The 26051-nt window shown below is 41.1% G+C and overlaps 1 pseudogene; it reads left to right on the plus strand.

The window, feature by feature from the left end:
- Positions 1-24035: 24035 nt before the first annotated feature.
- On the plus strand, positions 24036-24572 carry LOC119061682 (ubiquitin-40S ribosomal protein S27a-like; annotated as a pseudogene).
- The last annotated feature ends 1479 nt before the right edge of the window (positions 24573-26051 follow it).

Genomic DNA, 26051 nt, shown 5'->3' on the forward strand with positions numbered 1-26051 from the left:
AAGGAGTTCTGGCTGCTCAGACTGGACAGTTCTCAGGCCACACTCTCCCCTGAGTGGACCTGGCCCGCTAACAGCTGCTGCTCAAATGACTCATGGCTTCTTGTCCCCGCCACACAGGGAAGCTCATCTGGTCTCTGTGTCAGCAGCACAGAGAGCAGGACCTGCCCTGCGGGGGCCGCGCATCTCCATTCTCCCCCCCAAGCAAGGACCCACGAGGCCTGTGGTCTGCAGGGCTGCATCTGTCATTAGGATGGGTGCTGGGAGGCCCCAGTCTCCATGCTGGCTGCAACCCAGAACCCCTCATGCTACTCCATTCCCTTTGTCAATTCCGGTTTTGTCTGTTTATCAGCCGGGATCTGGGGTAATATGGAGTTAGGGGGTGAGCAAAGGATGCATGTGCAAAATCTCGTCACACACCCTCCTAAAGTACTTTACACAGGGAATGAAAACATACCCTAGTACTCATATAGCCATCACATAAGTAACCAGTGCCACCAGGTAGGATTGAGCTACACCCAGTTCTAGCTTCTGATGGGGACACACCACCTGGGCTTGCCTTTGCACAGCAGGGGCCTGTCCTTCCTGCAGGGATGTGTCAATAAGTACGTCTTCCATTGTTTTCCTTCAAAGAGAGAAGGATAAACTTACTGATATGTGTACAGTTCTAAGATTTGGAAAAATAATTACATGAGAAAAGGTTTTCAAAGGAATTCTTTTTTTTTTTTTTTTTTTAGTTTAGCCCCTCATCTCTGGAGGGGACAATAATCTTGCTTTATGAAAGAGAGCTGTAGTGTTCTACAGTCTACAGATTTGTGAAACCAAAAAAAACACACGATGCCCAGCTAAATTTTAATTCTGAATTTGAACAATGAATAATTTTTAGTATAAGTATATCCTATGCAATATTTGGTGGGATACATTTATTTTGTGGGGTATACTTATACTAAAAATTATTTGTGTTTATCTGAAATTCATATGTAATGGAGAGTCCTGCATTTTATTTATAGGATTGTAAATAGGCAACCCTATCTATAAAAGATATTCGTCACAGGAGCTAAAGGTCTTTCAAAGACCCAGATGTTTATTAAATTCTTTGTCATCAGGCAATTAGTGGTATTCTTTCCTTCTTTTATTCCTTCCTTTAACAAATATTTAGTGAACATCTGCTGCATGCCAGATTCTGTCTATGTGCTAGAATAAGATAATAAGCAAGCCAAAGAAAACAATAAATATGCATTTTTAATGATGAAGAAAGTAAAACAGATGACGTGATAAAGAGTGTCTGACTGGACCTGGCTGCCTGAGCTCCAATGGTCAGGGAAGTCCTTCTGGAGGAGGTGACATTGCAATTGAGTCTCAAGGAACAAGAAAGAGGCAGGTATTAAAAGGTCTCATAGAAACAAGCTACAAGCAGAAGAAACCATAAAAACTTCACAATGGGACTTCCGCCAAGATGGAGACGTAGGTGGAGGAACCACCTTGTCTCTATGCACAACCAAATCTAAGAACAACTATTTTTAACAACAATCACAACCAAGCCACACGGAAAATCAACAATACGGAGTCCAGAGACAACTAAATGCTCAGCTAAACCAGTAAGAGAAGCAAAGCCAGCAGCAGAGCAGGTTGGCAAGAAAAAATTCCCGGGTGGTGCGCAAGCAGCCAAAGGCGCTGATCGCGAGCTAGCTACGGGAGTGCACAGGGAAGAGGCACGGCGGGCTGTGTCCAGTCGGTGGGTCGCGCATCTGCGTGAGGAGAAACCAGTGAGAAGGGAAGCCTGCGCGGGGCAGCAGGCTCGCACAATTCCGGTCAGATAAACAAGCCCAGGGAGAGTGGTGTGACTGGACGGGCTGGGCTAGCGGAGAGGACCGCCATTGCTCCCTCTCTGACCACACCCCCACACACAGCGTCACAAACCAGCGACCTGGGTCGCCCCGTCCTGGTAAACAACTAAGGCTTCGCTCCGCTTACTTAACAGCACGAATAGACCAAAAATGGCTCTAGGACAACTCAGAGCCCCAGAACCGATAGATCTAAGCGATGAAGAAATAGCCAGTCTTTCAGATGCACAGTTCAAAACACTGGTGATCAGGATCCTTACAGAACTGGTTGATTTTAGTCACAAATTAGAGAAACATATGGAAGCTAAACTAATTGAAATGAATGGTAATACAAAGGAAACCAATAGTAATGGAAAGAAAATTGGGACTCAAATCAAGGGAGTGGACCAGAAGGAAGAAAAAAATGATCAAACAGAAAGGAATGAAGAAATAAGAATTCAGAAAAATGAGGAGAAGCTTAGGAACCTCCAGGACATCTTTAAACGTTCCAACATCCGAATTATAGGGGTACCAGAAGAGGGAAAGGAACAGCCACCAGTGGAAAACTTATTTGAACAAATAATAAAGGAGAATTTCCCCAATCTGGCAAAGGAAATAGACTTCCAGGAAATCCAGGAAGCTCAGAGAGTCCCAAAGAAGTTGGACCCAAGAAGGAACACACCAAGGCACATCATCATTACATTAGCCAAGATTAAAATGAAGGAGAGAATCCTAGAAGCAGCAAGAGCTAAGGGGACAGTCACCTACAAAGGAGTTCCCATCAGACTGTCAGCTGATTTCTCAAAAGAGACCTTACAGGCAAGAAGGGGCTGGAAAGAGGTATTCCAAGTCATGAAATCCAAAGACCTACAACCAAGATTGCTCTACCCAGCAAAGTTTTCATTTAGAATGGAAGGACAGATAAAGTGCTTCTCAGATAAGACCAAATTCAAGGAGTTCATCATCACCAAGCCCTTATTATATGAAATGTTAAAGGGACTTACCTAAGAAAAAGAAGATAAAAAAGATGAACAGTGAAAGGACAGCAAACTCACAGTTATCAACAACCACACCTAAAACAAAAGCAAACTAAGAGGACAGCTAGATCAGGAGCAGAACCATAGAAATGAAGATTTCATGGAGGGTTAGCAACAGGGGAGTGGGAGGAGGAGAAGGGGGGAGAAGGTACAGAAAATAAGTAGCATAGACAGTAGATAGAAAATAGATAGGGGGGAGGGTAAGAATAGTAGGGGAAATACAGAATCTAAAGAACTTGAGACACGTGTTCATGAACTAAAGGGGGGAAATGGTGGGGGGGGGGTATGCAGGGTGGAGGGGAATGGAGGGGGGAATAGAGCAAATGTAATGGCATAATCAATAAAAAAGTTTAAAAAAAAAAACTTCACAATGTACTAATTTCCATCGGCTGCCGTACAAGTCACCACAAACTTTGTGGTTCAAACAACAGACACTCATTGTCTCACAGTTCCAGAGGCCAGAGTTCTGAAAACCGGGGGCTCACAGGGCTACTGCCAGCATCTCTTGGCTTTTATCTAAATCATTCCAATCTTCAAGGCCAGCACCTTCAAACCTTCTCCTCCGTGTGCATCTAAATGATCTCCTTCTGCCTCGCTCTTGTAAGGACACTTGTGATGGCATTTAGGGGCCATTTCCCAGGATAATTGAGCTCCCTATCTCACAACACCTAATCTAATCTTATCTGCAAAAAATCACACTTCTCTTCCCCACCCCAATCCACAGGTTCCAGGGATTAGGCAAGGATATATTGTGGGGGGAAGCAATTTTCAGCCAACTACAGACAGGGAGGAGCGTGGGCACACTCTGATAGTGAGTGCGTGTGGCTGGAGCAGTGTGCACAACCGGAGGGGTGGGGGCCGTGAGGGCTGAGAGGGCCTGTGGGCCCAGGTGAGGAGTTCAGGTTTTTGTTTAATTAATGGGAAGCCAGTGAAAGACTTTGATGGAGGATAAGATTTTACATTTGGAAAGCATTTCTCTGGTCACCACATTGTGGAAGCTGGAGAATGACAGGGACCAGAGTGGAAGGAAATGGAACCCTTAGAGCCGCGTCTCCTGCAGAGAAGGGCAGGCTGACGTGTTGGTAGGTGGGATTCAGGGGGAAGCAATGGAGAGGAGGAGACAAGACTGGACAGAGGGGATAGATTTGGGGCACAGAGCCATGAGGACTTGCGGATGGATTAGATAAGAGAGGTTAAAAAAGGGGAGGAGGAGAGTTTCATGGAGTTCTCCTAGGTTTGTGACCAAATGTTAATTAGCAACCAAATGCTGACATTTGGTGGAATTGAGTGAGAATCTGCAGTCTGCTCTAGGGAGAGGATTCACACAATGTCAAGGCAGGAGTAGGTTTTGTATTGCCCTAAAATACATTGGATAAAGGAAGCATGCTCTTTAAAAGAGAAATATTCTCTTACTTCCATCCAAGATCAAGATTTAACAAAAGCATCACACTACGGAGCAAGTTTAAAAAGAACGAGAGCGTCGCCGTTACAATGACTGATGACAACTTGATGTGCACCTGTTAATGCTGTAAACCTCTTGCCTTCTGGGGTCAGGTTCACTTGGCAAGCAGCATCTCTCCTGTTCAGCAGCATCTCTCCTGAAGAGTGGCTCAGCAAGCAGCAAACCCTGTGTGCAATGATGTTTCCCCCCACATCATGTTCATCAATAAAGAGCGGATGGCAACAAATCAATTGGCATGTTGCTAGTTGGGTGGAGGTAAGAGTGATGATGAGAACACTGATTGGGAGGGGTGGGTGGTGCAGGGTTAGTTTTAATCTATGTTCTGTCACCAAAGACCAGCCACTAATGACCACAGCAAGTCATTCCAACCCCTCCAGGCCTCAGCTGCCTCAACTGTATGGGGTAAGCATTGTTGAAATCAAGTGTGATAATGAATGTGCCAGTATTTTGGAAACAATAAACACCTTAAAACAACTTGTTGCTATTTTATTAGGGTCCAGCACAAATAATGGCCACTTTTTATTACATTAAAATCTTTTATTATAAAATCATAAGCATGTAATTCTGTAACATAACAATATCACACTCAAGCACATCATATGACGTTTCACATTGCTGTCCATCTCCTGCGAGACATTCATGTACCCTACCAACCACACTCAATGGCATTACTTCTGCCGGACCCTGCATTTAATTATATTTGATTTCTCCAAAGTGCTTTGCCCTTAGTATAGTTCAATGTTTGTTTGTTTTTGTCAAATTTAATTAACTACAACCAACATGGCCATGAAACAGGGAGATTTCTTTGGCAGGTGCCGATGGACTGATGGTTAGAGATTGGTAGCAGGGCTCCCTGACTCATATTCCATGTCTTCTAACAGGAAAAGAAAATGGCCAGCGCCACTGCCCTCAGTCCGATGCAGAAGATTCCAGCCAAATCCATGGTACATCAGGGTCAGGCAATCTCTCAGATGTTGCAGATAACTTCCATAAAATAGCAGACTCTTAATAAATGCCACTTGGTCCCACATTGGGGCTTGCGGGAGTAGTTACTATTTCTAAAGGCAGGTTGGTGGGTGAGTCTGTCTGACTAAAGGAATGAAAATGTTTCATATGGTCCTTGAAGATTTCATTTGTGCACAATAACTTATTGTTTAAGGTTTCTGTCAAGTAGATTGAGGAGATAACTGTGACCTACTGGAACCAGTTGTCAGCCAGCTCTGTGACTAGCCTGAGATTCCATCAGCTTGATGCTGGAGAGAAAATCGTGGAATTCTGTGTCCTCTCACACACAACATTGCCAAGAACAGTGAGACACAAATGATAAATTGTAAATGCAAGTTGGTTTTCTCCATAACCTGTCTCATCAGCTACGATTGGTCACAAAATTAAAAAGGTACATTTATAAGCTCATTTCTAAAAGCCATGCCATCTAAATTCACTAGTTCATGGGTGGGTTACCTTCTAAATATCAACCAGTTTTATGGACGAGCTACTGTCACATCTTTTTTCATTTCTTTTCAAAAGTCTAACCTCTATCTTCCTTTTTGTTTTTATATGGTCTTCTGTTCTGATAGAAGAGATTAAATGTCATATTTAATTTAAAATCAATATTTTCTGAGCCCATGCCACAGACAGATCTAGACTGGACTTACAGTACAGTATTTAATAAGAGCACCCCCCAAAACATGCATCTTCAATAATAATTTATCATAACCATGGCTATCATAACAGTTTTGTTAGTGTCTGTGAATATTACATGTCAAAGTCCATCAGTTTTATTAGCCAAGCCAATATAGAATGTTATTAAAGAACTGATTAAGATATTCATAATAATTGTAGCTGGTAGAAATGGCACAGCTCTGACGCAGTCTGATCTTCATGTAAGCATACAAAGTAGGAAGTCTGGGTCATCCTGTCTATTTTCATGGTAGTAAGGGTGGACAGTATCTGGCATTTCGGTTTTTGCTTTTTGTATTTGTTTTAGGAGTAAGATAGATGAGGAAATACAAGAACAGAATAGCAGAACCAGCAGCTTTAAAAAAAATTCAGTCAAGTAGCCTGAATTCAAAGGAAAGTGTCCAGACTTGTTCAGAGACATCACCACATTCTACTTGATAAACTAGTACAGATTTTTTTTAATCTACTATGGGTGTGAAACAATTCTACATATTCTCAGGCCCTCAGAGAAAACCAGAACAGTCTCCATGATAATCCTCTCCTCTAAAATGAACTACAGCCCGAATTCCTACACCTTCCATGAGAGTCCCCGCCAAGGAGGGACCTGGAGCATTTGCTGCGGCAGGCACACCTGCCTGGGTACCCCCTCCCCCACACCCTAGCTGAGAAAGGTGGTATTTGTGGGTCTGTGTCAAGGTATTTATGAGTCTGGAGTCATGTCCTTGATTCCACACACAAACGGGCATGACTGGAGGACATCATTGTCTCTGACTTATGAGTCAGCACAAATTGTCCAGATGTATAAGGAAAGAGGTGCCCTTCCAGAATTTTCTCAATTTCCAGAGGCTTAGCCTATGTACGTCAATGTCCTCTCAAGAGAAAATCACCTCCCCCTTACAAATCCTGGGATGCCACTTTTATATTGCCATCTGTACCCCAAATCTTCATCTCTTCAAACCCCCAAACTAACCCACTCACACCCCTCCTGGGCTCATTCCTTCCCCTGCCTCCCACATGGTCTCCATTTAAGTAGGAAAGACTGTCCTGTAAAGCCTGTGCTTCTCAAACTTCGGGGTGCACCCAAATCACCGGGCAAACCAGGACGGCACCTCCAGAGATTCTGATTCATTAGGTCCAGCGTTAGGTCTGAGGATGTGCATTTCCATCAGGATCACAAATCACACTTTCACTAGCACCACTTTAAGTCACAATACAAGCATCTGAATTGCCCATCTTTAAATCTGCATCCTCTCAGTCACCATTTACTTTGCTACAGCAGATGAGCGTTTCTCCATCCAGAATGATTCTTGTCTTTTCTGGGCTCTAACGTTCTGATTGGCCACAATGCTGCCATTACTCACCACTGCAGTTGAATACTACAGCTCCATCTGCCGCTAGTGCATCGAAGCCTCGTCCAAACTTGGACAGTTGGGTACTTGAACCACAATTGCTCCTCAAGCCCCACACAGGGCTACATTAATGGTGTTCTCCATCAGTGATATTCTTGGAGGGGCACAAGTCCTTTAGCTGCAGCTAGACTCCGAGTGGTCACCTAGCTCAAACTTCCACCTAAACAATTTGCTAGGGTCTGAATGTTTGTGTCTCCCAAAATTCGTATGTTGAAAACTAGCCCCCAAGAAGATGGCGGTATTAGGAGGTGGGGCCTTTGGGAAGTATTTAGGTCATGAAGCAGAGCCTTCATGAATGGGATTAATGTTCTTCTAAGAGAGCTCCCTACCCCATTCTGCGCCATGTGAGGACTCAACAAGTAGTCTGCAACCAAGAAGAGGACCCTCATCCAATCATGCTGGCCCCAGCCTCTGGAACGCTGAGAAATAAAGTTCCTCCATCTCCAGTATTTTGTTATGAGTATATAACATAACGCTTTGGGGATTTGTTTTGGTATTTAGGCTTGAACAGATTAAGACTATTATATCCTTCTTTACCCATAACTGCTGCTGATTGAGCAGTGGGCTCATTACTCTTCCCACCACAGCTGATTGGGTAAGAAGTGAAGATCTGACCCAGAGAAAGAGACATCCACAAAGAAATCTGAGCCAATCAGATCCCTTCACTTTCTCGTCGTTATTGTTTTTAAAAGATTTTAGTTTTCAGAGCAGTTTTAAGTTAACAGCAAAACTGAGAGAAAGGCACAGAGATTTCCAATATACCCCCTGGCCACACACATGCATAGCACCCCGCATTATCGATGTGCCCCACCAGAGTGGGGCAATTATTACAACTGATGACCCTACACTGACACATCAATCATCCAAAGTCCATAGTTTACTTGAGGTTTCACTCTTGGTGTTTAGTATTCTATGGTTTTAATAAATGAATAATGACATGTATCCACAATTATAGTATCATACGGCCTATTTTCACTGCCAAAAGAGTTCTCTGTCTTCCTATTCATACTGGTCTCCACAAACCAGTCCTTGGCAACCCCTGATCTCTTAATATCTCCATAGATTTGCCTTTCCCAGAATGTACACTATTTGGGATCACACAGAATGCAGCATTTTAAGATTGGATTATTTCACTTAGTAATATGCATTTAAGATTCCTCCATGTCTTTCATGGCTTGATACCTCATTTCACTTTAGTGCTGAATAATGCTCCATTGCGTGGATGTACCACTGTTTATTTATTCATTCACCTCCTGGAGAATGTCTTGCTTTTATCCAAGTTTTTGGCAATTATGGACAGAGCTGCTATAAATATTCACTTACAGGTTTTGTGTGGACATAAGCGTTCAGATCCTTTAGGTAAATGGCAAGGAGCATGGTTGCTGGATCACAAGGTAAGAGCATATTTAGTTTTGTAAGAACCCACCAAAATGTCTTCCAAAGTGGCTGAGTCATTTATCATTCCCACTAGCAATAAATAGGAGTTCTTGTTGCTCCTTATCCTCACCATCATTTGGTATTGTCAATGTTCAAAATTGGTAATTTGAATAGGTATGCAGTAGTATTTTATTGTTGTTTTATTTTGCATTTTCCTGATGTGGAAAATAAGTATATTTTTCACATACTTATTTTCTATCTGTGTATGTTCTTGGTGAGGCATCTGTTAAGGTCTTTGGCTTATTTCTTAATGGGGTTGTTTGTTTTCTTATAGTTGAGTTTTAAGAGTTTTTGTATATTTTCAATAACAATCCTTTAACAGAGATTTGCAATCTCTTTTGCAAATATGTTCTCCCAGTTTGCATCTTGTCTATACTTCTCTTGACAGTGACACTATCCTACTTCAAGAATTACTATAAAGCTACAGAAATCAAGACAATCTGGTACTAACAAGAGAACAAATAGAGCAATGGAACAGAATAGAGAGCCCAGGAAGAGACCCCATACATATAGTCAACTGATCTTTGACAAAGATGCAGGACAATACAGCGGAGCAGAGACAGTGTTTTGAACAAATAATGCTGGAACAACTGGACATCCACACGCAAAATAAATGAATAAATCTAGACACAGTCTTTGTAATCTTTACAAAAACAACTCAAATTGAATTATAGAAGATAATGCAGGAGAAAACCTAGATGACCTTGGGTGTGATGATGACTTTTTTGGATATAACACTGAAGGCATGATCTGTGAAACAAATAACTGATAAGCTGGACTTCATTAAAATTAAAACCTTTTGATCTGTGAAAGACTGTATCAGAGAATCAGAAGATGTAGACTGGGAAAAAATATTTGCAAAAAAACCCCACATCTGATAAACAGTATTATACAGGAAACTTTTAAAACAACTACGAGAAAACAAACCCATCTGGGCTGGTGCTTTCTGTTTTGAAGGGTTGTTAATTATTTCATTTGTTTCATAGTACAGACCTGTGAAGACTATCTATTTTCTGCTAGGGTGTTAACAGATCTTATCTTTCAAACCTGTGAGCATTAACAGATCATGTCTTTCAAAGAATTGCCACATTTCATCTAGATTGTCAAGTTTGTGGGCACAGAGATGTTCATAGTATTTATTTATTATTCCGTTAATATCTATGGGCTCTGTACTGATGCCCCCTCTTTCATTTCTGATATTACTAATGTATGTTCTCCCTTTCTGTTTCTGTCTCTCATCAACCTAGCTAAAAACTTACAATTTCATTGATCTTTTCAAAGAACCAGGTTTTGGTTTCATTGATTTTCTTTATTGATTTCCTGTTCTCGATTCCATTGGTTTCTCTTCTGGTTCTTATTATTTCTCTTCTTCTGCTTATTTTGGATTTAATTTTACTTTTTTCCTGGTTTCCTAAGATTAAAACTCAGATGATTTATTTTAGATCTTTCTTCTTTCCTAGATGTGCAATACGTACATACACTACTAGTAATTTTCCTCTAACCACTGTTTTTGCTGCTTAAAACAGGTTTTGATAAGTTTTGTTTTCATTTCATTTAGTCTAATTTATTTCAAAATTTATTTTGAGATTTCTTCCTTCACCCCTGTGTTATTTAGAAGTGTGTTGTGTAATCTTCTATATTTTGAGGTTGTTTATTTATCTTTACATTATTGGTTTCTAGCTTAATGCCATTGTGATCTGAAAGCGAACATTGTATAATTTCTATTATTTTTAATTTGTTATGGTGTATTTTTATCTCCAAGAATGTGGTCTAGCTTGGTGAATGTTTCATGTAAACTTGACAATAACATGTATTCTGTTATTATTTGATGACGTATAAATGTCAATTATATCCAGTTGATTGAGGTTATCATTAAGTTAAAATATATCCTCACTGATTTTCTGCCTGCTGTATCTGACCATTTCTGAAAAGAACTACTAATGTCTCCAACGTGCTAGTAAATTCATCTATTTCTCTTGCAGTTTTATGAGTATTTTTCCTCACATAATTTGACACTGTTATTAGGTATATACATGGTAAAGATTGGTATGTTGTCTTAGAGAATTAACCCCTTTATCCCTGATACTTTCCTTTATTTGAAGATTGTTATTTGAAATTAATATAGTTATTCTTGCTTCTTTTTTTAGAAAGATTTTATTTATTTATTTTTGAGAAAGGGAGGGAAAAAGAGAGGGAGAGAAACACCAATGAGTAGTTGCCCCTCTCATGCCCCCCAACTGGGGACCTGGTCCACAACCTAGGCATGTGCCCTGACTGGGAATTGAAACAGCAACCATTCACTCAGTGGGCAGTCTACCCACTGAGCCACATCCGTCAGGGCTCTTGCCCCCTTTTGATTAATTTTAGCATGGCATATTTTTCTCCATCCTTTCACTTTTAATATCTATGTGTCTTTATAGTTAAAGGCATTTTCTTGTAGACAACGTGCATTTAAATTTTTTATATACTCCAACAATCACTGTCTATTAATTGGTGCCTTTAGACCACCAATGTACACAGTGATTACTGATATGGGTGGATTCGTATTTAACATTTACAGATCAGGTTTCACACTGATTCCTGTGGCAGTTTCTGCTGGAGTCTTTGCCCCAGTGAGCCCCATGCCCCTGTATTCACCTGTCTCTCTCTCCAGCCTTGGGGACAGCCCTTTGCCTTCTCTTTCTTTTATGGGTCCTAGAAGAATTGTTTATTTTTCAGTGTTAATTCACTCTGCTTTTTACTTGTTGTTAGAATGGAGCACTGACTTCCAAGTTCCTTACATATAAAAACAGAAACCAGAAGTCTTTGTTCTGTTTTTGAACAGAAGTCCCAGTCTGTGGTAGACACTTGAGCAAATAAGTTATAAAAATAGGCTAAGTCAGCCATGCTAGTCAACATGCAAGATAACGAACAATAGTCACTTCTAATTTATTCTTAATAGTAAAAATTACTTTATAAATTGAAAGTTATTTTAAATTTATTTTTCTACCTTATTGAATGCCTACTATTTGTTAGTTTCTATTTTCTGTGCTAAAGATACAGTGGAAAATAGCCTAATTTCCAATTTTGTAAATTCAAGTTTTCATCACTATATAAATACTAAGTTCAGAATGGACACATTAACATTAGAAATGCTTCAGCCCATTGAATACAAGCAGCAAATATGGTATTTCTTGATTTATGTAATTCTATATTTTTCCTGATCCATATTGTCCCATTTTTTTGTTCTCCTACATTACCTAATTATTCTAATTTTATGCCAGCTATTTGAGAGTAAAGTAAAAGTAAAATATAAAGCAAGTAGTCACAATCTAGCTTCCAAGTAAGCATCATGTCCACTTGTAAATTTTCTGAAAACAACATTAGGGTATTCACATGCTAGGTATTTAGGGTATTCAAGAAATAATGGCCCAGTGACATTAATAAATAGTTATTTCATACCACCTTTACATCTCAGGAATCAAGTAGCCCAATAACTTTTCTTCTTTTGCCACAAAAATGAAGAAAAACACCTGAGAATTTTGTACAGTGTAAGTTTTTAGATCTTTATGAGAACAAGAATAAAGGGAATTCCATATTTAAAGCCTCACAGAGAGGTGACCACAAACTGTCATCACACTCTGATCACTTCACACTGTGCCAGTCTTGCAGGTTTTAGAAAGGAGCTCTTTATGTGGATCACACTGCCAAAGACTTTCTTACAGTCGGAGCAAATGGAGAACTAATGTGACTGTTTATATCATATATTGTAAGATCACATGTTGGGAAGTGTCCTGCCTGGTTTCAGAAGCTGTAACCCCCATGGATGAGGCTGAGTGAAAGACCTTGGGACCCTAAGCCACTAAGGAGACCAAGCTTATCTCCCTGGCAGGGGTGCTGCTTCTGCCCCCTTTACTTCACCCTGCTTAGCCCTACACCTGACTGGGTAGCCAATGACAGGTAAGATTCCTCAAGGGAAGGATGACCTAAGACAGGCATGGTCATGAAGGTGAATTCAGGGAAGGACTTGGGGGCCTATAGAAAAAGGGGTGATGGACCCTTGCCCCTTGGCTTTGCCATAGCCTGAGTCCTTATTCTGTCTGCAAGAAGTCTCCTAATCTCTTGGCTGCCTTACTTCTCCTGCCTGACTTAAGCCTGAAACAATGCCAGAGGTGGGTATGGCCCTGTGCTGGAAAGGGCAGGTTTCCTAGGGCGATCAGGCCTAAGAATAAATACATAAAATCTTATGAAACCTGCTTTGCTAATAGCCTCAATTTAAATAAGTGTCCAAGCAAGAATTGAGTTTGTTCCCCAAAGTTTTATGGCCTTTTAGCTATGTGACCCTGACTCAGAATAAGCCCTCAGAGTTCTTTGACTGTTATCTATTGTCTGATCCTTACTGCCTGACAATGACTGATGAGCTTTACATGCACCCTGTATTCCCATACAAATTAAACCCAGTAAAAGCCCATTGAGGGAAAGGCTCCTGGCCCTTCTTCTTTGAGAGATTGCCCACCTTTCCTCCCCAAGCAGATCATGTCTTGGTAGACTTATTCTCATCCATGGCAGCTGGGGGAGTCCTGCAGGTGGAGTCCCCCCACAATCACAAAGTCAAATGCCTCCAGGAGCCAGGCAGACAATGGAAAATGTGACAAGGGCCACATGGGAACTCGGACACACTAAAGAGTGAGGGCTCTGCTCAGCATGAGCAGCAGGGCCGTGTGGGAACATAGGCTCAGGACTCCCAGTCCATCCCAGTTTTCAATTAAAGGTATGGATACTAATGTACAGTGTCTTTATTTTTAAAGTGTTACAAATTACTCATGAAACTTTAAACCCTTTGCAGGACAAGTCAGAAGTATTCTGCAGATCAAACATATGCCACAGCACTAGAACCATCCAGTTGCAACATCCAACCTGGTTTATTACATCAAGTTTCTGCTTTTTGTATTGCTTCCTCTATGCAAAGGGACAATAAGCTCTGGAGGTGAAGCAGAGAAGTGGGGTAGTGGAGAGTAACACTACAAAAGAGATTTAAAAAATCCACTGTGCCTTCGGAAATGATATAAACAGAAAGGGTCTGACATCTGTTAGGAAGGAAGAGCCAGGGAATTGTCTGCTCTGCTCTGAGATACTTTAGTCAGGCTAAAGTGGGTTGCTCACTTGATACACTCTATCTTTTTTGAAATTTGAAACCAAGCACTCTTCCCAGGCTCCTCCAGAGCTTGTCTAATTTTAACTAATCCACTGTATAAATGCTTTTTTTTTTTAGGATTCTTTCCTCATAATAAACATATAAGGAAGAATTAATATTGTGTCATGTTTTTATAATTAATTTTTTATAAAGGGTGATTAAAAGAAAAGCCAGTCAAAGTTTCCCTTTCTGTATACAACCACCCACCTATAGGATCTTCCTATAGATCACTTTTCCATCTTTCCTAAAGAGTCAGCCAAAAACATGCCATTGGCCTAAGAGAAGTTTTCAAATGGTCCTCACCAAGGGGGAGGGGCAGGAGAGTCCATATACTTATGACTTTTTGTAATCTATTTCCTCATGCTCCAAATCATGTCAGAGTTTTGTTGCCATGACGTGCAAAGCCCAATGGAGACAATTCAGTATGGCTCTCGTCAGTTCCCATAACATGTCACTCAGAGCAATTATGCGTCAGCCCTGAGTGTTTTTTCAAAAGCAGTCTCAGGAAAACCCTTTCTGTTTCTCCAACTCAGTCTTTCAGTTGAAAATACTGCCTACATCCTAAATAATGCCAGGACTGGCACTTGTTCATTCATTCAACATACGTTTATTGGAGGCTTCCCTATTTATTGAGGTGCTCTGCTAGGAATTAGGAACATAATATGAGTTAAATGGACACAGTCCCACCTTCACAGATCTGAGACAGCAGAAATTAATCTCGAAAATAAGCACGTACGTAATCACGAACTTTGATAAGTACTCGGGAGGAGGATCCTGAAATGCTGCAGGAGTTCGAAACAGGAAACATGGCCCCATCTGGTGATGGAGGGAAGGGCTTTGCTGGGGGAGTGGTTAGGTACCAACTTGGGGAGGAGGAAGTGGGGAAGAACGTTCCACTCAGAGACAACTATGATGTAAAGGTCCAGGGAAGTAACATGCCTCTTCAAAGAGATGGAAGCAAGCTAGTATGTCTGGGTTCTTAAAAAGAAGAGTGCAAACTGAGGGGGGCTTGGTAGGTAGGTAGGAACCAGATAATTTAAGGTTTTCTATGGCAGCATTGTGAAGCTAAGAATAGATTTGGAACTGAGAAGTAATGTTTTTTTTAAATATATTTTATTAATTATGCCATTACAGTTGTTCTATTTCCCCCCTTCATTCCCCTCCACCCTGCACACCCCTTCCCCACCATTCCCCCCCTTAAGTTTATGAACACGTGTCTCAAGTTCTTTAGATTCTAAATTTCCCATACTATTCTTGCCCTCCCCCTATCTATTTTCTACCTACCATCTGTGCTACTTATTTTCTGTACCTTCTCCCCCCTTCTCCTTCTCCCACTCCCCTGTTGCTAACCCTCCATGTCATCTTCATTTCTATGGTTCTGCTCCTGATCTAGCTGTCCTCTTAGTTTGCTTTTGTTTTAGGTGTGGTCGTTGATAACTGTGAGTTTGCTGTCCTTTCACTGTTCATCTTTTTTATCTTCTTTTTCTTAGGTAAGTCCCTTTAACATTTCATATAATAAGGGCTTGGTGATGATGAACTCCTTGAATTTGATCTTATCTGAGAAGCACTTTATCTGCCCTTCCATTCTAAATGAAAGTTTTGTTGGATAGATCAATCTTGGATGTAGGTCTTTGGATTTCATGACTTGGAATACTTCTTTCCAGCCCCTTCTTGCCTGTAAGGTCTCTTTTGAGAAATCCGCTGACAGTCTGATGGGAACTCCTTTATAGGTGACTGTCCCCCTTATCTCTTGCTGCTTCTAGGATTCTCTCCTTCATTTTAATCTTGGCTAATATAATGATGATGTGCCTTGGTGTGTTTCTTCTTGGGTCCAACTTCTTTGGGACTCTCTGAGCTTCCTGGAAGTCTATTTCCTTTTCCAGATTGGGGAAGTTCTCCTTTATTATTTGTTCAAATAAGTTTTCCACTGGTGGCTGTGCCTTTCCCCCTTCTGGTACCCCTATAATACAGATGTTGGAATGTTTAAAGATGTCCTGAAGATTCCTAAGCCTTTCCTCATTTTTTTGAATTCTTGTTTCTTCATCCTTTTCTCTTTGGTCATTTTTTTCCTCTTTCTGGTCTACTCCTTTGATTTGAGTCCCAGTTTCCTTTCCATTACTATTGGTTTCCTGTGTATTTCCATTCATTTCCATTAGTTTAGCCTTTGTATGTTCCTCTAATATGTGACTATAATCCACCAGTTCTGTGAGCATCCTGATCACCAATGTTTTGAACTGTGCATCTGAATGTTTGGCTATTTCTTCATCGCTTAGATTTATCGGCTCTGGGGCTCTGAGTTCTTGAGCCATGTTTTAATCTGTTCATGCCTATTACACATGAGGAGAGGCGCCTTAGGTGTTCACCAGGGCAGGGCCACCCAGGTCACTGGTTTGTGACGCTGTATGTGGGGGTGGGGTCAGAGAGGGACAATGGTGGTTCCCTCTGCCACTTCCTGCCACTGGGGCCTGCGCGGGTCCATCTCACCACCACTAGCTCCTTCACTGGTTTATCTGCACGCGAACGTGTGACCACGGTCCGCCCTCAGTGGGTCCGCCTGCTTCTCCACAGCTGGGATCCGCCCACGGCTGCTGGCCCACCTGGTTCACATGCCCAGGTCGGTCCGGTGGATCTTTCCTGCCTGACCCCCGCTCTGCTGCTGGCTCTGCCCCTCTTACCGGTTTGGCTGAAGGGTTCATTGTTGTCAGACTTCCGTGTAGTTCAATTTTCTGTGGTTTGGCTGCGTTTTTGTTGCTAAACTTTGTTGTTTTTAAACTCGGTTGTGTGAGAAGATGCAGTGCTTCCACCTATGCCTCCATCTTGGTGGAAGTAATCTAGAAGTAATGTTTTCATAGTTGTATTTTTGGAGTTCCTTTTTTAAAAAATTAAACTTACTGGGGTGACAATGGTTAATAAGATTGTACAGGTTTCAAGCATACAATTCTATGATACATTATATCGATTCTTTAAGGATCTCATTCTAGTTTGGGGGACCTGTTACAGGTGTATTAACCCTGTGCTTCTGATGTTTTGACACCTGGGGACTCGCTGAGTCTGGAGAGACAGCCTCTCCCAAGAGTAGGCCTGCCAACTTGTAGAGATAGTAAAGGATCTGTTACAGAGTTCCTTTCCCGTGCAACCCAGCCAATCCAAGGCCCAGATCCCCAACCACCTCCTCTGTCCAGGCCACTATCCTTCTGCCCTGGTCACCTCATAGCTAGGAACAAAGCAGCTAGGGACAGCCCCCATGTCCCAGAGATCACTGACATCACTCAAACTAGCTCATCCAAGTCTGCTTACCCTGCCTTGCCCATTCCTTCCCAGGGATGCCACAATAAAGGCTCTTGCCCACATTTTCCCCTCACTCCCCCTGCCTCCGAACAAATCCTGGTGTTCCCTTGTGTGGGCCCCTTGAGTGGCTTGCCAGGCCTCCTGTTTCTAGAGGTCTGTGACCATAGACTTCTTCCTTCATGATGAGGCAGGACAGTTAGATGTTAGGAGGATTTTTGACAAGTTAGAAAAGGGAATCTGAGACAGACAGACAGATGGGGCCAAACAGTTCAAGCAACTTCCAGCCAGGTAGTAAAACACAAGATCTTATCTTCCCTAACCAAGGACACTTGAGAGCAAATGGTTTACAACTCCCTTCCCTAACCAGAGAGCAAATAGCTTAAATCACTCTGGTCATGGAGGTGGATAACAGAGACCCAGCTAGTGCCAGCCAAACCCAATGATGGATAAAGTCAGGGGAAAAAATAACAACAACAACAAAAAACCGATTAGAGCCAAATGAATCCAAGAGAGGGGTAAAGCTGACCAGAAAAATGACCCTGGTCCCTCCATGTGCTCATTTTGGCACATCAACATATTAAAAACACACCTGGAAAGCTGATGAATATTCTGCTGAGACCCTCCCCTTCCCTGGGACCTCCCCTAAAATTCCTGCCTGCTGAAGAGAGAGAAAACCCTCAACACAAAGGATACCGGCAAGAGCTCTCTCTAGAGCACACTCACACTTTTCTCATCCTTTTCTTACTCCTTTTTTTTCTGGGCAGGAACTTTTTTCCTCCTAAACTCTCAGGGTCCCCACAAGACCTGCAACTAGGGAAACAGCAGGCAGCGGGAGCTCATCCTGGACTAACCACCTGAACCTGTCTCCAGGGTCCCCTTTCCCCTGACTCTTCTGCGAACTAACAGCAGCCCCACGTTTGCTCACATCTGACCTCTCAGTGGGTCCACACAGCCCTGTGTGGCTCACTCCTTTCCTATAACGTTTCTCGAGAAACAAAGCAGCCCCACCCAAACTCTCTCCTGTTGCTTCTTCTATCCTGAGGCCTTCCTTTGTTTCACTGTCCCCAACTTTAGTAAACATACTCTCAAAATCACCTGGCCTCATGTAAAACCTTTCTTGCATAGAGTCAAGAACCTACACCCTACAGGCCAGCTGAGGCATACCTGCTCTGGGCTTGGTCCCCTTCTGGTGACAATGACAGTCATTTCATGTGTGCAGGACTTGCCACACCTGATTAAAACAAATCACAGGTCCATTTAAAACACAGACCACGGGGGTAATACAGGTGACTACTGACAGTGATGGATTAGGATGGTGTCAGTGGAGAGGAAGAAAAGTGATCAGTTACAATGGATGGGATGAGTTAAATAAGTGGTGAGAAAGAAGCAGGTGTCTAGGATGGTTTCTAGGTTTACACTCTGTTCAGTTAAATGAGTGATGGTGCCATATACAAAGAGGAAATACAGGAAGAAGACCAAGTTTGGGAGAGAGGATTGTGAGTAGAATGTGCTTTCAAGTCCACCAAATAGAATTGTGTGGGCAGTTGAATTTAAGCTCATATTCATGGAAAGGAATTCCCACCACACTTGTCCTCCTGTCTACAGAGGATGACTCCAGGGCAGGACTATTTATAGACTGTGAATTTTCTCCCTAACATAGCACATTTCTGGTTGATGCAAATGGCACTTTAAAATGAGAAACATTACTCTATTTATATCCCTGTTCGTGAAAAATTAATTTTCATATGCTACAGATGCTGTTTGATACATGTCTGTCTGCCTGTTGTCCTTGTCAAACTAAAATCCACTCTCATAGCGAAATGTTCTCCCAGCTTGAGCCAAATTGCCTTAAAGTACCCTTCATTCCATGAACCTTAAGTATAGTCCTTCTGTTAATGTAACAAGAAATCACATTGTCAGCCTCTCCTGATTCACCCTAATAATCACACTTACTTGACTCACAGCGCAAGACAGGTTGTGCTGAGATTGATCCTTAAATTTATGGGGTGAAGAAGGTACCAGTTATGGGGAAAATCCCAAGTTTGCTATTATGCTTGGAACTGGCCAGTCTTCATAGCTTCGGGATGAAAACCGGGAGCCCGACAGGGAGACACAAGATATTTATCCCCTTACTTGAAACATGAACTACAGAGGTGCTAAAATAATGGCTCTGCGACAACTGTTATTGCCCAGGAAGTTTAAGGATTGTTTTCCCTATCTGCGTTTTAAGAATTTTTAACAAAAGTTACTGAAGTTGTTTTCCTCTAGCTCAATTTTGCCGAAGGGGCTGAGCTGATGGAAAGAGAGAAGTCCACACCCTTTCCGAAGGAGGAAGTTCCACAGTAACTAACCAGACTCACAGGATCCTGATCTTGGATCTGGAAAGATGTCCAAACTGCCTACAAACAGCAGCTGTTACCTGGGAAGTACATCTGCCTCAATGTGGCAAGATAAAGAAGGACGTACCAGTTTTTGTAGTGTCCTAATGGGGTACAAGCAGAAGGATGTCACAGTAACTAGTGGCCACTTTCATGATGCATTACACACCCCACTGAAATCTTCTGACAGCTTTGAGGAAGGTTTCAGGCTCAAAAGGAGCCTGGCATCTAATTCACAATTGGAGAAAGAAGAAAGGAATTCCAAGCCCATTTTATCATGTTTTTCACTTACTATCAAGAAGGTGGCATCTATAACCGACTGTCACACTGCTTAGTATTAGTAATAATATTAGTATTAGTATTAATAGGTTAGTACTATTAATAAGCCCTTTAGAGCTTTTACCATGTATTGGCATTATACCAATGAACTTAAATTATCTCATTTAATCTTCATTATAACCCAATGGGGTAATTACTGCCATAATCCCCATAAAAATTAATCTCATATGTCCAAATACATATTTTCCCAAAATTATCAGGAAAATGTTGCTTCACATTCAATTCTATAGAAAGTCTTCCCGTATTATATATAGGACATTGCTTAGTTACTGATTTTGGACAACAGAATAGTACAAAAAAGACATATTTACCTAAATGAACACAATTGATTCTAGTTTTGGGTGCTCGTGAAAGTAATCTAGTAGAATTTATTTATTTAAGAAAAAGGAGACAAAGAATCTTAACTCAGATTTATTAATTACCTTAGGGTTGGGAGGACACTAAAAAAGTTTATGACTCAGGTCTTTTTAAATCACTCTAGAGGTCAGTTTGTAAACATAATGACTGTTTACCTTATGAGTTAAAAAATCTACCACTTAATGTTATGCAAGCATATACTTTAATGCAGCGGGATAAAATTTACCATGGCAGCATCAAACACAATTTCAAAAGTCTGGATGCTCACACAGTTTGGGTGAACGTCAACATAGGCTCCCAAACGCTGCACAGCCACTCAGAGAGCAGCGGTGACGTTCAGGATGCTTGGGAAGAGTAGAGTCGGTGTTTCAGGAAGTATGAGACTGAAAAAAGTAATACTTCTAAACTAATACGGTTTTTCACAGATAATAGAATTTTAAATAGGTACATGTAACTAAATGTGTAAATATTACAAGTTATATATTACATTTAAATCTTTTTTGTTTATATATTTAAGTTGGCCAAAAAATTTTTTTGAAGTCCTCTCAATGGAGAAGTAAAAGCTCGCTTTATTTCCAGGTTGGCCTGGTCTGAAGATCTGTGGTATCCTCCCCAAGTTTCTTCACACTTACCATGGGGCTGAAGCGGGATTTGAGTTAGAATCTTCTGAATCTAAAACTTGCTGTCATTCACTCCTTTCTATTGCTTTGTGTGTGACTCCAAGCTTTTCTCTTCATACGGTAATATTGTGATAACTCGGTATGGCACCAGGGGGGTACTGGACTTACCAGGGGGTCACATTGTCAATTTCATAAATGTCTAACCACTCAGCTATACACCTGAAACTAATATAAAATAATATCGAATGTCACTTGTAATTAAACAAAAATTTTTGTAAAAAACATAGTATATGGATAATTTTATGTGCAATTGTCTGGGCACACAGTGCTCAAATATGTGGTCAAACATCATCCTGAATGTTTGTATGAGACTAACATTTTAATCAGCGGGCTGTGAGTAAAGCAGAGGCCATTTGTAAAGTGAGTGGACCCCTCCCAATCAGTCGAAGGCCTGAATACAACAAAAGCTTGACTTCCCCTGAGCAAGAGATAATTGAACTTCAAATTCAACACTGACTTTTTCTTGGTTCTTCAGCCTGATGACCTTTGGACTTGAACCACAGCACTGGCCCTTCTCTGTGTCTCCAGCCTGCCAGTCCACCCTGCAGCTTTTGGACTTGCTACCTTCCTAATCATGTGAGTCAATTCCTTAAAATAAATCTTATTCTGTATGTGCAAACCCCACTGCTTCTGTTTATCTGGGGAACCCTGACTCATTCATACAGGCAGACACCGAGTGCTCATTTTCTTTGGGATTCTCTACACTAACCCTTTTGTCCCATAGTAATTTCTGAACACAGGAAGTATTCAGATGCTTATCCCTAGACTTATATTCAGTAAATATTAAAAATAAGTACACTTTCTTAGACTACTTAAAACTTTTATGATGCAACTATTGCTAATAAATAAGTCTGCTCCCCTTCTATCCCATAGGTATTTTTATTTAGTTATTTTTTACATACTGGTAGCATTTATTATGTTAACCTTCTTATTTATGACTTCTGATTTTCTTAATTTCTTCTGGGAGATTTTAGTTACCATCTGGATTTGTTTCCTGAGCCCAATAGAGCTTTGTTTCCACCCATCTTTGTGTGTGTGCACGTGTGTGCTTTTACTGAGGAATATATTTCTTTTCTCTATGTTATAGGCCAAAATACATTTAAACATATTGTTTTTTGTTGTTGTTCAATTACAGTTGTCCCCATTTCCCCCATCACTCTCCCCCCTACCCTCCCCCACCTCTCACATTCAATCCCTCCTCACCCCACCATTGTCTTTGTCCATGGATCTTTCATACATGTTTCTTGACGATCCTTCCCCTTCTTGCCTCCCCTCTGGTCACTGTCAGTTTGTTCTTTATTTCCATGTCTCTGGTTCTTTTTTGTTCCCTTGTTTGTTTTGTTGATTAGGTTCCACTTATAAGTGAGATCATATGGTATTTGTCTTTCACCACCTGGCTTATTTCACTTAGCATAATGAATGCTCTCCAGTTCCATCCATGCTGTCATGAAGGGTGGGAGCTCCTTCTTTCTTTCTGCTGCATGGTATTTCATTGTGTAAATGTACCACAGTTTTTTGATCCACTCATCTACTGATGGGCACTTAGGCTGTTTCCAGCACTTGGCTATTGGAAATTGTGCTGCTCCCACAGGTGTTTTTAAAAAGCACTTTGACTAATGCATACACATGGACCTTCCTAGTTTTTCTCTGCCTCTCCTAGAGTTCACCAGCTTGATTCCCAAACTTTCTGGTTTCTTACAGATCCAATGGAATGCCCTAAAGTAGCCAGAGTGAGCTAAAATGAAGGAGGTAGGCAATATAAATCACAGAATTGGAATGGACTTTCGGGAGTTGAGCAGAGATCCAACTGCATCCCGCTCAACAAACCTTTAGAAAATTCCTCCAATGTGCAGGGCACTGGGGTAGGCTTATAGAGAATTCAAAGATGACCATTTATGGCATCATTATCCACTCATCCCCTTAAGTTAGAAACCTTAAAGATTTCATGATAAAAATAATTGCAATTATACACTTGATGTGGGGTATCATTCTATGTGCTTTTTAATTTTTAATATTCTTTAATTTTAAAAACAACACTATGATGTATAAAATATTATTACCATTCCCATTTTATAAAAACTGAGGTTAAGTAACTTGTCAACATATACAAGGTTAGTAAATGGCCAGGTTAGGATTCAAACTCCAGAGAATATAATGCCCAGGTTCATACTCTTCGACACTAAGCCACCTGCCTGTTCACTGCCTTTGTCTTTTATTCCTCCTCCCAGGGCTGATCTGTGTCCACATTTCATTAAAAAATAGCCACACCTCCAAGAATTCTAGGTAATGCATTTGTGAAATACCAAATAGAAGTGGAAATAATTGGAGTATTAATTCTTATCTTTTCAATGAATCCAAATTTCTTTCAGTATCTGGTGAAAGCTACAAACTATCTCCACATAGTCACAAATTTTATATATACTTTTAGGAGAGTCACAGCCTATCCAAAGATCAAGACAAAAGAACCCTTCAACCAGACGAGGAAGAGGAAATTCCGCCAGAAGACTGCCACTGGACTTGAACTGCAACATCAGTTCTTCCCTGATTCTCCAGCCTGCCAGCCTACCTTCAGATTTTCTAATTTGCAGACTTCATAACCAATTCCTACAAATTAATCTCTTTCTCTCTCTGATCCATTGTAAAGGTATCTTTTCCCTTTATAATTAATAAGTAAGCTGTGGGCTGATACTTTGAGACTGTGTGAATAACTAGATCCCCAATAAACTTTAACCCCGTGTAAATTTTAGGATCTATTATTAACCCTTGCCTTCTATTTCCATTAGCCTGTCCATGCACACTCTCGGCACTCTTCCTTAAAGAAGAACTTTCTTTTTCTTCCATCCCAAGGCCCTTTATGACTCATGATTTTCTTAAAAAAATATTCAATATATTACAACCCACTACCAACATTATGTTTTATGGTGCTTAAAATGCCCCAAATCTGGCTTGTACTACTGCATCTCAAAGACTTTAATATGAAACCAAGGGAGGAAAATGTGGCTCTTTCCTCCTCATCCACCATCTATGGTGGAGCCACCACCAACATACAGATTTTTGTGAAAACCCTTATAGAAAAAACATTACTCTCAAGGTTGAACCCCTGGAAACAATAGAAAATACAAAGGCCAAGGGCCAGGACAAGGAAGGAATTCCTCCCGATCAGGAAAGAAGGATCTTTGCTGGCAGGCAACTAGAGGATGGGCATGCTTTTTCTGACTACAGCATTCAAAAGGCGTCCACCTCCATCTTGCATCGAGACTTCACGGTGGTGCTAAGAAAAGGGAGAAGTCTTGCACCACTGCCAAAAAGAATAAGCATAAGGGAAAGAAGGTTAAGCGGACTGTCCTGAAGTACTATAAAAGGTGGATGAGCATGGCAAAATCAGTCTCCTTTGTCAGGAATGCCCTTCAGGTCAATGTGGCGCTGGAGTTTTTAAGGCCAGCAGCTGTGATGGACATTGTGGTGGCAAATGTCGTCTGACCTACTGCTTCCACAAACAGGAAGATAAGTAATTGTATATGGGTTAATTAAAGGCATGAAGTAAAAATTACACATGTGGCTGAACATGGGCTTTCAAGTCGGGAATCTGCCACTTACTAATGTGGCAATGAGGAAATTAAATGCATGGAGCTTCTATTCCTTCACCTACAAAAGAACGCCAAGAACAATAATGCCTGGTTCTCTGCCGCATCCCCAACATCTTAGTCAGCCAGCAGACACTTAATGAACAACCTGTTGATGATGTAAAGCCTCTGGAACCAGGCCTGCTGCATAATAGTAGCACAATAAATAAGTTGTTTTTATTGTTAATTTACTATTGTTGCTCATATTTATATAATATAATCTGGATTTATTAGTTAACTATTATTGAGATCTCTTTGTGTGTAAATCACTGTACTAGCCATCAAAAGAGAACCAGAGGGCGAGGCTACTTCCAATTCTATATACTAATAAAAACAATTACTTGTAACAAATGAAAAATTGTTATAATGATGACTAGCATTCCTATGTGATGGACAGTGTTCTAAGCTCTTAATTAACTTATCTTATTTCTCTCAACAACCATGTGGGCTAAGTGCTAATATCACCTCCATTTTAAGATTAGAAAACCGAGACCCAAATGGTAAGTAACTTGCCACATAGTAAGAGGTGGAGCCAGGGTTCACACAGGTAATGAGGGGTCAAAAGTGTTCCTGTACCCACTATGCTCTGCTAAAAAAAAAGCTTTTAAAAATAAAACAACTAAAAGCAGAAGGTAAACAGGACAGTGTATAACAGAGCATGTGACATTCATTGGAAAAAGAACACACTCTGCTGGCCCAGAACTGACCATGCAGAGGTCAAGTTCTTGTCCTAAACTCTGTTAGCTCCATAATTTGTTTAAAAAGATCACATTCTGGAAGATTCTGAGACTGTTTCCAGACCTTAAGGAACTAAAGGCAATTTGAGTTGGAAAATTAGAAGTAGAGGCCAGCGCATGTCTTCATCCGGGGTTTTGTGGCTGCAGTTCCGTGATACACACCGCTGCGTCTGAATAACCCAGCAGATGGCCCAGCCGTGAGGATGTTATTGTTTTCTTCCAGTCTGTATTACTCCCAGGGTTTCCCAAGTTCTAGTTCTTGAGCCATCAAAACATACCACAGCCTCTTCCTTAAGCTATGACAAAATAATAGATTTCCCAAAGTCATCCCAAGAGCTTCATCAGATCTGTAAGTAAATGCACAGGTAAATCTCAATGTTTTTATGATCTCTTTATGGGGCTGCATAATTAATTCACAGGCCCCATTTCTTACGAGAGGGACTGAAGCTTTCACAGGATGTTTTCACCGGAGCAGGCCATGTGCCATTGCTACCACTGCCAATTAATTAACGCACTTTGTGAAAAACAATTCTGGTCTCTCAAAGGCCATTTTGTACGTCTCTTTACACTCTCACCTTCTTCAGTGCTACGTGAAATTGCTTGCCTGATGTTTTCTCAGTGAGCATACTGG

The sequence above is a fragment of the Artibeus jamaicensis genome, unplaced genomic scaffold, assembly GCF_021234435.1.
Source record: "Artibeus jamaicensis isolate MK-2021 breed Jamaican fruit bat unplaced genomic scaffold, CSHL_Jam_final contig_233, whole genome shotgun sequence".
Lineage (NCBI taxonomy): Eukaryota > Metazoa > Chordata > Mammalia > Chiroptera > Phyllostomidae > Artibeus > Artibeus jamaicensis.